Below are 12,902 nucleotides of genomic sequence, written 5' to 3'. Positions count from 1 at the left end.
CTGTGGAAATGTTTGAAGCCTGTTTCCACTGGTTGATTGGGGAAGCTGAGATGGACATCAGATAGGGAGGCGATTATGTAATCATTTGTATGGTAACAGTGACCAGCGAAGATATTGGAGACAGTTCACCATAGATCTTTTATTTTTTTGGATGGTTTTTGAAGATGTTCTTAACACACTTAAGGAGTATTGTGTACATGTGCCATCCATACAGTCTTGGAGCTCTTTCTTCATATAGTCCGAGCGTTTCGGGCAGTATGTTGATGGAATTGTGCACTTTATGATAGAAGCATGCAATTTAGCACACAGTTAGAACATGCCATATGGAACATTTTTGGCTATAGGGACATCGCAGATTTGTCTTGGGAAACTTGTGGGAGCCAATCAAAGTTGGGCTCTCATAGACAGTAAAATAATACAAAAAATAAATATGCTTTATGTAGCATGTGAGGGGTCTAACTAGGGTTTTTTTCATGATTCTGAATCCAATGCAAGCATTTGTTTCGCACGAAAAACATTCCTTGGGCTAAAAACGGACACCATAAAACTATGGTTTAGTGATGAGTCGTCACTTTTCACAGTTTAGTGGGGGCCGTGTTTCGGAAAGGAATGTTTTTCGTGCAAAACAAATGCTTGCATTGGATTCAGAATCATGAAAACCACCTAGTTTGACCCCTCACAAGCTACTTAAAACAAATGTATTTTTTGTATTATTTTACTGTATAGTAAAGTCTATGAGAGCCCAACTTTGATTGGCTCCCACAAGTTTCCCAAGACAAATCTGCAATGTCCCTATAGCCAATTTTTTTTCCATATGGCATGTTCTAACTGTGTGCCAAATGTCATGCTTCTATCATAAAGTGCACGATTTGTGCACAAAACACTCAGACTAATAGTCCATGCCTCAGCATCATATAACAGGATGCTTTTCCACACAGCCAGGCCCTGAAGAAAAATATCTTCATTGCAGTAGTAGAGATACCAGACTTCCAAGTTGCTGAGCAGATGTTGTGTTCTGCGACATCGTCTAGTCAATGGAAGTTACATATTTCAGCTATTATCAACAAGTCTCTGATATTATCAGAAACATTGTTATAGCTCAACTCAACTCAAAGTTCATTTATAAAGAACATTTAAAATGACAGAAGCCAACCAAAGTGCTATACAGAATAAAACACGCACGCACGCACGCACGCACGCACGCACGCACACACACACGCAAAACAATAAACTACAACAAGGTAGAAAACAAAAGGGAATGCAATCAAAACAAAAACAACACAGAACAGTGGTGCTGTATCACCTGTGCTCAAAGGCCAGAGAGAAGAAGTATGTCATCAATAATGATTTAATTATTTATAGAAGGAGCAGCTAATGTAAAAAGGCAGGCTGTTCCAGTCTGGGGTGGGAGGGAGGCATTGGCGAAGGCTCTGACACCTGTGGTTTTTAACCTAGTCATAGACACCAGGGGTCATCAATATTCAATATGTCGTGGCATATACAGTACATGTTTGTAAGTATCTGATTGGCATGGTAAAAGTATTTGTATAGTACCTTTCAGACACAAAGGCAATACAAAGTGCTTATGGTACATATCATACAGCAGAAAAATGCATTTAACAAAAAGAAAACCCAGAAAACGGTTAATGTTAGAACTCGAGCCAAGTGAAAATATGAATTACCATAAATGAATTGCCCAGCAAAGCTGATAAAAATAGGTTAGACACAATTACAGTAGGCCTATACCATGCATAATTATGTCTTGAGATTTCCGTTCACAATCAAGGTTTAAAACAACCTCTTTAGCAAAGGCACACACTACTGTTTGTTAGTATTAGTTTAACTCAGAGAATGTACAGTATACTGAAGATATTACTTAAGTATTGCTAAAGAATCAGCAACTAAACAAAAGAACAGGAAGGGTCAGAAGAGCATAGCTACTCAGAAGTCAACTTCTCTCTTTGCAAAATTGTTTCTGTTCTTTGTCGTAATTTAAAGGTAGCCTACTTAAAATGGTTTTTTTTAAGTCGTATACCACTTTACTTAAGAATTGCCAACCAGACAACTACAAATGTGTTTTCCAACCCACCTGCCCAAGGAAATAAACACATTCTTCCCCAAAGAGTCAAACAAAAAGGCAAAATCCCAACGGGGAACAGAGAGGGTTTGACAGCAACAAGCCATGTGTAATACAACAACAAACAAGGACACTGAAATGTGGGGAATTGTGTTTCTGTGCACAGCAGCAACTCTAGTCTCTCTAACTAGGGTGCCGACTGGGAGGCTCAAACCAATTGAGTTGGCCAGCACAGTTGGCCCATTCCCCTTGACATGGTACGCTAAGCACCAGCAGGGAGCTCCTATATTATAAAGCCTAGTTCAGGCGGCTTCGCGTGCCGAAAATAAGCAATGCCTTGTGAGCTAACTGAGCTTGTAGGACAACTATTTTCAGAGTGCAACACGTGAAACGAGGGAACAGGCTATTAAAAATGCGTGAAAGATCTGCCCGTCTGTGTGCGTGTGCCTGAAGTTCACATATCGCAAGAACCATCTCATCAAATTATCTTGTGTGCGGGTTAGGCCTCGATTCATACTCCACTTTTAGAGCCTAATTTATTTTGGGTTCGGCTCTGTCTAAACTATGATATGGTGTCATTCTGAGCGGAATTAACGACGTTACCCCCCTCCCCCCCCCCCCCCGATCCTCTGAATGACGCCATATCATAGTTTAGACAGAGCCGAACTGAAATAAATTAGGCTCTAGTGGAGTATGAATCGACCCTTAGAGCTACAGCCTATATGCTCTCTTATTTATGAAAACGTATGTTTGTTATTCCAATGAATGGACTCTGTCATAATAGCCTACCACCTCTACATTTTACTTCTATTTTATGATCAGTTCTTCCTGTTTTACTGACCCAATTTATACAGCATAGGAGTGTATAGGACCTAATATGTCTGCTCGTAAACAACTTTAATATGTTCATATTGCAAACCAAACTAAGTTTTATGTGCTGCAGTACCAGCACAAAATTATTTGGCCTGTGTTGATATTTGTTTGGTTCAGTATTGAGGCTCTGTAGGGTGTAAGGCATGCAAAATATAATTAATCAAGTCTAATGACACACAGAATATCTCTGCGAGAGTGAGATCTCTGAGAATAACTTGTAATTGTATGGATAATTGCATTGTTTCCCTAAGATATGGCATGGAGCAAAACAATTCATTTCACAAAGCCTTCTATTAGACTGTGTTAACGATGAGTGTATGCACCAGATAATCATTGCCTGCGGGTTGAATTTAATGAGGTTAATTAGAAGCCTGCTTGAGAATTGGGTACTAAAATATCGTGTTATATGCACAGAATGTAGCTTTTTACATTAAAAACTTCTCAAACGTTGGTTGAATGTCTCACTCTTGGGTGTGAAGTAGCCTGTGAATCATAGAATATTACCCAGGCAACATGATGACAGGTTAAGTAGCTGTACCCTATCTCCCTGCTGGGCACATGCTGATTAGACACGCTTTCCAGATACACAGCAATCACCGCTGTATTCACAATGTTCTCACTGTAGTGTATGGAGGTATAATTTGGACTTCCTGTAGAGGCTGGCTGACGTGTGTCAAGCATTATTTTCTTGTTAGAAACATTCCAAAGTTAAAGGACCTATAGTCAGCTTTTTCTTGAAAAACGGATGCTAAAATAAAAATAATGTTTCGAAAATATTTTATAAAAAAATAAGCTTCATACATGTGTTTCTATTCAAAAATGACCACAAAAAGCGTAAAATAATGATAAAATAATCATTTTGGCCATTGTCAGACCGACACTTTGTTTACATTCTAGTCTATTCTTTGATAGTGTTATGCAAAAGCTTGTATCGTACCGTTTTGGCTTTGTATCGTATCGGTATCGTTTAAAATGCAGATAATCGCTATCGAATCATTTTGCAGTGCAAATAATTGATTGTATGGAAACTAAGTGTTTGTGCCTTGTATTTAGTCATTTTAAGAGGGAAAATTAAAAAGAGGGGTTTAATTACTTCCATACAGCTACTCTTGGTCTATCGATAAATGTGTGTAATCTCTGTGTTCATGTCAAGGTGCAGGTTTGTCCATGTGTTGTCCATGAATATGCAGGAGAATCAGTGTTTACTTATTTACGTCCATAATAATAGATTTTTCCCTATTCTATTGACACGTTTCACACAGATTTAATTTCTTTGTTAAATAGTTACTATATCGATTTTAAATCATTGAATCGAATCGGTATCGTATCGCCATGAATGAACCAATATCGTCCATGGATCGTATCGTCAACCATGTATCGTTATGCGTATCGTATCGTTGTTAAAATGTATCGTTACACCCCTACTTAGGGTAGGATTAGGTTTAGGCAGAGGGAACATATTAGCTGTATGACTGAGGGAACATAAACACGCTCCCCCTTGTTTAGCTAATTATAGATATTTATCCATGAACAGACATTAACCTCCTTGGTAGAGGTAATGAACATGACAATATGTAAACATAAAAAGGTATCTGTATTCCTGCCCCATTTCTTCACGTTGTCATTACCTTTGATCAGGGAGGTTAATATCCTGTCCTTGAATATGCTGCTGATGCGATTACTAATGAATATCACAGCATTTGCTTTGACATATTGCCAAGGGCATTGTAGCTGTGGCACCATCACACCACAATTTAGGCATTTATCCGACGTTCTCATCCAGAGTGACTTACAAAGTGCAAGGTTGGAGTTGTGAGCCATTAACCTTTGTCAACCAACAACAGAGTAAGTGGTCGGGGAATTAGTGCTAAGGAAGTATGTTCTACAAAGTAAAGTAACAGGAGCCATGGTCAGGGGCGTCACAAGGGGGGGAAAAGTGGGACTGAGTTACCAGGGCCCAAGGTGGAGGGGGCTTAATTATTTTATACTTTAGCTATTGAAAAATAGCAGATATATAAGCTCACAGTGCGGCACTGAGTACCGCGCTGTGAGCTTATAGATCTGCTATATTTGAAAAGTCGTGAAAATGTGTGGAAATCTTTGGATAAATTTATTTTTTAAGCAAACATTTGGAACTGTAAATTTTTATTCTGGGGGGTCCATGGCCAAATACATATCATTTTGGGGGTCCGTCACATGACAAAGCACCACTTACATAGAAACATAGGTTTTTCCAAAAACCTTAGAAGGATTTGAAATATTCAAAGGCTTGTAAAATTTTAGCAAAAAAAATAGCAGATGTGTGTGAGCTTGTATATCTGCTATTTTTCAATAGTTAAAGTACCCAGGGCCCAGAATTTGGTGCGGCACCCCTGGCCATGGTTTTCCTCACAGCGAAACATTCTAAATAGGCATGGCTTGGGAAAAAAAGTTGTCTACTTTTTCAGAACAATAGCGCTCATGCTCCCCATGGTGTCATTTTCATTTTTCATATCTCTGCACCTTGAAGGCTGCCACAGAGGAGAAGCGAACAGCTCTGCTCTCCAAGAAGAATTCAGTGGTCTCCCGAGAAAGTCTTCGAGTAGTATTGAACTGTCCAGTAACCGTGACTTTGAGCTGGGTCTGAGGCCATCTGCTTCTCTGAAAAGCTTTCAATTGTTAGATTTCAGTTGTAGAGAAATAGCATATCCATATACTATTTCTCCCCACAAGGATGTCAGTGGATATCAATGCACTTTTTAATGTTGCTGTTTCGCGCTGTACAAGAACGGCTTGTCAGAAATGTATCTCAATGATCTTTTGACTGGTGCAGTTCTTTTTTGCTTTTATGCCTTTATTAGATATAGGACAGAAGATTGACAGGAAATGGGGGGAGAGATGGGGAGTGACACGTGGCAAAGGTCGTCCGGATCGGGAATCGAACCGGCGACGCCGTCAGGCATCAATGCCTATGTGGTATGCACCTGGACCAGTAGGCCAGCGAGCACCCCAGACTGGCGCAATTCTGGGAAATTGCAAGTGTGGTTACCGTGATGCGAGTCACACTTACCATTTGAATTTTCCCCATTCAAGTCAATGAGGAAAATGTATTCACTAATACATTAATGGCCATATATGGAGATTTCTGTATCAGTCCTTGTCCCTTTATATGCCCATATATGGAGATCCCTGATGTCATCAATATTATCTTCTTGGAATGCCCATACATGGACATACTGGTTGAATTGGTATTTTCCCGTTTGGCTTCCATGTCAGTCTCATGTGGTCTATGATGTCAGACATCTATGATGTCAGTCATCTCCATATTTGGGAAAAGTAGATTTTTTGCATTAAACTATACAATGAACGTATCTCCTAGTAAAATTCAAGCACACGATTCCCGATGAAGCCGGTCGATTTTAACATATTACGGCCAAGTGTGTGCCACGTGTGGGTATAGCGTGGTAAAATAATGTTTATCTGTAAAGATGGAAGATGGAATAAATAAAGTCGGACAAGTAGGTCTACTATACTCTGGTTAGCAACCACACTAATAAACACATGTAGTTAAGGTATGGGCATGTTATAGGCCCCACCCACTATACACACAAGATTTTTCTTCCGTTTTTCTTTTTCTTTTTCTTTTCATCTGGCTTTGTCTGTTTGTATGTATAGTACTTATGTCCCACACTAGCTCATTGGCCAAGCTTCGCGGGACGCTTAAAGATTTTTTTTTAGTGAAGACCAGGAAACAGGGAGAGTGTCGGGGAGTGACAATGCAGCAATCAAACCCGGGGACACACTATCAGGCATCAAAGCCTATGTGGCAGTGGCACCCGCCTTAATCACTTGGCCATCAGCGATTGACCCCCACGAGGCAAATATAATCTAGGATGAGATGGGGGTTGTTGGTCTCGACGTTAGCAGCTATCCATTTTTTTTCTTTTATGTTTTCTTTGTCCTTTAAGCTACTGTTCAGCTGTACATTCTGGTTGCTGGCTGTGGTGGGTGGTGTTTGTTGGGAGTTGGGATGCAAACAGATCCGATTCTTCTTCCCAAGGATCGGATCATTTTGCATCGGGTGGTGGTGTCCAGGATCCTCTTTTTTTCTTCGAGTATATACAGTAGATCATGCTACCACTGGCCATTGCCACCATCGCCGCACAGCCAGCTGTGACCAACCAGGGGGAGCTTGGGTCCGAGTAGCTCACAGTGATGCTGAGTGAAGCCTCTATTGTCTCGTCGTCGGTCAACGAACACTTGTACTCGCCGGCGCTGTCCCGCGTGACGGCCGTCAAGGTGTAACTGTCAGAGTTTTCCACCAGTACCGTCTGGTTCTTGAGGTGGAAGTTGTAGCTGCTGGGAGGAGGATTTCCGTCCGCACGGCACGTCAAAGTGACATCGTCCCCTTCTGCAATGGGACCTTTGGGTGCAGTTAGACTCAGCCTCTTGGTCGGGTAATGGACAGGAACGATCAGCGGCTCGGACTCTGCTGCGCCCAGCTGGTGGTTGGACAGGCAGGAGAAACGTGCGCCAACGTCCTGTCTGGTCGCAGTGTACAGGAGAGACGAGGACGTGGTGGACAGACCAGTGGAGGAGTCTTCTTTCACGGAGGATGTGACATTGACGTCCGTCCCCTCAGGCACCAACGGCCGGCCGTTCTTCTGCCACGTGATCTGGGCTGCGGGGTGGCCGTCCCTTGCCACGCACGTTCCCAACCGTGTCGGTTTACCTTCCTCCAGCAACTCTGTTTTGTTGATGATGACAGGGAACGCCGGCTTCTTGTAGACCAGGACAGAGCTGAGGTAACGCTGTTTGTTGTAGGCAGACACCGCAAAGCAGACGTAGACCCCCTGGTCCTTCAGCGTTCCCTGGCTGATCAGGAGGCTGGAGCCGTCAGAGGAGATGTTGACCCGTGGGTCATCAACGTAAATGTTAACTTCGGTCATGTCGGTATGTTTACTCAACAGCGCCTTCAGTCTGCCATCATCGTTCTTGTATTCCCATATCAGCAGTATCAGTCTGTCCCCTGGTGGTAGGCGGTAAGGACACGGAACCTCAATGGTCTCTCCGTACAGGCTGGTCACTGTGCCCATGCTCCTCTGGACTGGAAGAGACATGGTGGCAGCAACGCTTAGGAGGAGTATCAACAGGAGAGCAGATGAATGCATCCTGGACAACCTGTTAGATACCCTGGAGTGAAGTATGCGTATGTGTTACAGGGTCTTGAAGGTAGAGTCAGTCTAGAAGAAAGTGCTGTCCTTTTATATCATTCTGTTGAGCTGGTCGGGCATCAGAATGAGTCAGCAATAACCATATATGGAGTATGTGATGTCAGACGTAGATATCGCTCAGCTCCATATATGGATTGGAGATCCAGGTAATGTAGAGTTGATGATGTCATTGTTAGTCAGCTCCATATATGGAGATCCAGGTGTTGTACCAACTTGGAAGGTAACTGTGTTAATGGTAAATGGTGCGTTTGTATAGCGCCTTTATCCAAGGCGCTTTACTTAGATCGTGCATTACATTCACCCATTCACACACACACACACATTCATACACCGATGACTCTTCGACACTAACTCTGGGGGAGCCCAGGATCGAACTGGGAACCCTTCAGGAACCCTCTGTGTTCTAATGACGGTTTCTCGACCCCTGAGCCAATGCCGTGTTAACCTGACAAACAAGCAAGATGATGTGGAAGGCCTTTTTATCATGCCTGATTTCCTTTGAAAATCTGTAAATATCATGAAGGCTATAATAACTATAATACTTACAATAAATGCGAGAAATCTCTGTGAGTATGTGAGAATGTGCATATGGGCATATGTGGGCATAAAGGGACACAGACAGACAGATACAGAGATCTCCATAAACAGGCATAAAAGGGCAAAGACAGACAGATACAGAGATCTCCATATATGGGCATTAAATGGATGCAGACAGACAGATAGAGGTATCTCACCATATGGGCATAAATGGTCACAGTCAAATTGGGTCCTATGATAACAGGTTTAATGGGACCGTTCGTCCCACCGGCCTCAAATTCAGCACACACGTTCCCCGCCGCAGCGGGGAGTGCAGTACCCGGCCTCGACCCGACCTGATACACGGTTTTCCGGAACCGGCGCAAAAGGTTCGGAATCTCCGAATGCGGAGCTGATGTCTGACATCAGGGTTTCCCAGAACATTTCCGGAGCATAAAAGTGACACAGACACAGACAGATACAGAGCTCTCCATATATGGGCTTAAAATGGACGCAGACAGACAGATACAGATATCTCCATATATGGGCATAAATGGACACAGGCAAACAGATGGTCAAAACGGGTCCTATGACAACAGGTATAATGGGGTTTGCATTAAAGGGTGGGGCATTCATTCCCTATTTACATTGTTCCCAAGTAGGCCGGTCCCCGACTAGATGCTCAGCCGCCCATCGGGCAGATACAGAGATTTCCATATAGGGGCATAACATGGACACAGACAGACAGATAGCAGCAGACACTCCCTTTCCATGTAGTGGCTACAACGTCTGCTGTATAGACGCGACGCCATGGGAACCAAAGAGTTCAGTAAAAGGGGTGGGACCCCGTCGCCGAAGGCTGTTTGCTTAACGATTTTGATGCGTCATAGCAGCCGTACTCCGCCTGGCGTTGCCGTCCTGAAAATCGCAGGAGCTTAAAGTCTCTATTGTCATGACTACTCCCTCAGATGAGAAAGCTACTGGTCTAATTATTCTTTAATTATTTTCTTTTCTTTAATTCTTTTTCCTGTTCTTTTCTTTTCTTGTTCCGTACATTATAAGTAAAAAAAAGGCGGTATCCTTTTAAAGCTATTTGATGGCAACTGATTGTCATTGTCAACAGGTCAGGTGAGGTAATATTTTAGCCCGCATGGGTAGCAACTACAGATTCTGGGAACGTGTCAGAAGTAGAGCTGGGTGCCAAGCGAGTGCGTGACTGTCTGGGGAGTCTGTTAGTTAGACATCTGAAGGCCAGACTTCCCTATAGTCAAGCCACAGTCGGCGTGATGTTAAGATTTGTCTCCTGACACTGATGATGAACAGCAAGCTTTTAGAAGAGTTACAATTTACAATTTAGGCATTTGTTCGTCTGCCTTAAGGTTTAAAATGCAAGACCACTTCTCTGTGTTCCATTGCTCCCACTCACGGTTCAAGGTTTCTTTTATTTATTGTTCTTGTACATACTGTAAAGCTGGTTGCACACTGCTGCGTTTTTCGTTGCGAAATGCGTTTTTCAGGGCAAGGAGAGAGAGAGAGATAGAGAGAGCAAGGGACCGAGTGGTGCGCGAAACGGGCAGCAGTGTGCAAACGTGATTGACATAACGTGAGGTTGATTTTTTTATTCACGCTCTCCGAAATTCACTCCGATATTCGGCCCGAAAAACGCAGCAGTGTGCAACCACCTTTAGAGTAAAAAAACATATTTTATTTGTTCAGGTTCCTCAGACATTGTAATTACTCTCAGTAAATATCATCTTGACAAGGCTGCGTGAGTAATGGGGGGGGGGGGGGGGGGGGGGTTTGCTGTGGTGCCCCTATCATGGGCAGAGGTAGAGGCCCCCTCAACATGCAATCAAACCCATGACCTTGTGGTCCAAAGGCATGAGGTCTACTGACTGAGCTGCCTGGCTCTCATTTATCAACGTGGTGCAGAATTTGGCGAATGCAGAGATTCCCGCAATTGTCTGCATTTATCAATGCATTGTGACTTTGATGTTGGCTTGGTAACATGTCATTAGGTCAAACACCCTTTGGATCGACCACCAAACTCTAACCCAAACCCTAATCCTAACCTCAGTAAAACTATGCCTAACTCTAACCCTAACCCTAAACCTAACCTCAGTAACCGTGACGTGGGTGATTATCTAACCTGCCGACGCTCGCGGGTGATTATCTAACCTGCCGACGCTGTTCGACCCAACGGGAGTTCGACCTATAAGGCAGTCCCCGTTGGCTTACGGTAGGATCAGATCTCACGTCAAATTCTGAGGTGGTGTAGGATTTGTCTACACCACTTTGTTCCATTGTAGACATGCGGAGCATTGTCAAACCATCTGACAGGCATATGGACACATGTATCCACTACAAAATATATATCTAAATAATATATAACATTTTATAAAAAGAATATAAAATCGGCATGCATGTCTATTTATCATGGACATGCATGCCGATTTTATTTCCAAGTTACAATAACAAGCAATTAAAATCTAACGATATGGAAGCAATCTAACAACCAGTAAGACGCCTAAGGGCTTAATATTGATGACATCAGGGAGATCCATATATGGGCATACAAGGGACAAGGATGGAATGTGATGTCACAATGTGATGTCACAACAATGTGATGTCATAGGTCAGCTATAGACATTAAGTTACAGACAAGATATGGACAAGATACGAAGAAGATGTGACGGTTTTCATGGTTAACTGCTCTGACCTACGGTCGCAACAAGTGCTTCAACAGTATTTCAGATAAGATTGCCGATCTGGCACAGAACAAGGATATATTATACGAGCGCTTATGCGAGAGCATTTTCGGGAGTCGGGAACGGCGCGGTGTAATCTTTTCGTGGACCGTGGCGTGAGGTTTCCGACTTACAGTATACATTGAAGTATGTCCTATGGAGTTATGTGTTAAGGATAAAACCTGGCACTCCAAATCTGGCAACCACTACGTTCAGATTATGACTGCCTTGCCAGGATATCTCTCAGTAACATGGCATGCACAGCAGCCTGTGGCTCATGGGGAATACACGATTGCTTTATTTTAGTGTAACCACTCAAGAGTCAAACACGCACTGAGCACGTCGCCGATAATGGGTTAAATTAATTTCCAAACGTATTCCATTCATGACGATGTGACTGTGTGGTGTATTAATGTAGAATAATTGGTAATCTCACTGTCAAAGACTGCTGTTTCCACAGTGTACCAAAATGCTGCTCGGGCGTGTGTGTGCATGCGTGTGTGGTCTCGGGGGCGCGGGTCCACATGAAGGGAAGGGAGTGAGGCGTGCGGAGTAAACTCTTTTCTATTGGCTTTCCTTACGTTGTTAGGTCGTATTCCGGTTGTTCTGGTCATAAAATCGGGGCATTTTGAGAATATTTAAGGGTGTGTTATTTAAATTACGCTTCAGCTGCAATGCTGAGATCAAATGTACGCTGTTTAGGATGCGTTGATAAAAGTCACTTCAACGTTGCCGTACACCAATATTTGGGGGAAAGATACACAGTTTTTTTACACTCCATGATAAATGAGGGTCATGTTACTTTCATCATACAGTATATAGATTTCTTTCTTTTTCCTTTTTTTGTAACAAATAAGCTACAAGGCCAATTATAAGAAAACAGCATGGAACTTCAAAACCCCCATGTGTATGGCACATGATGAGATAGTGACCTACAGTACAGTATATTTTTGTCCATGCCTTATCCGTCACGTTGTGAGCTTGTGGATCAGCTCCAATTTTTTTTTTCAAACTAAACCTAATTTTGTGGGAAAGGATCACGTTTCTGCAACAAACATTTGTAGTATTTGTTGTGACCCCTATGGGTGTAAGTGAAATAATGTTTGCTCTGTGTGTTATTCAAATTTGGGATAGATTCCCAAACATACCTGCCAATAAAAACAAGTCTGATTCTGATAGTGTTATGTTGCTACTACTATACAGTTGAAGATTACATATTTGTAAAGTTAAAGGAGCTATAGTCAACTTTTTCTTGAAAAACGGATGCTAAAATAAAAATAATGTTTCGAAAATATGTTAAAAATTTGACTATAGCACCTTTAACCACACAGGTTAACTTTACAAATAGTGGGCCTACTCGACTGACTTCCATCCTCACAAAAACAGAATGACTAATTATTCCATTAAAATATATTGGATTTAGTTATTGAGCAATGTAATGTAATAAAACACTGAGCAGTTAACATTTCTATAAAC

This window comes from Nannobrachium achirus (genome assembly GCF_963921795.1).
Source record: "Nannobrachium achirus genome assembly, chromosome: 6".
NCBI classification, from domain to species: domain Eukaryota; kingdom Metazoa; phylum Chordata; class Actinopteri; order Myctophiformes; family Myctophidae; genus Nannobrachium; species Nannobrachium achirus.
The sequence above is the reverse complement of the archived record's forward strand: the minus strand, read 5'-3'. Positions refer to the sequence as shown.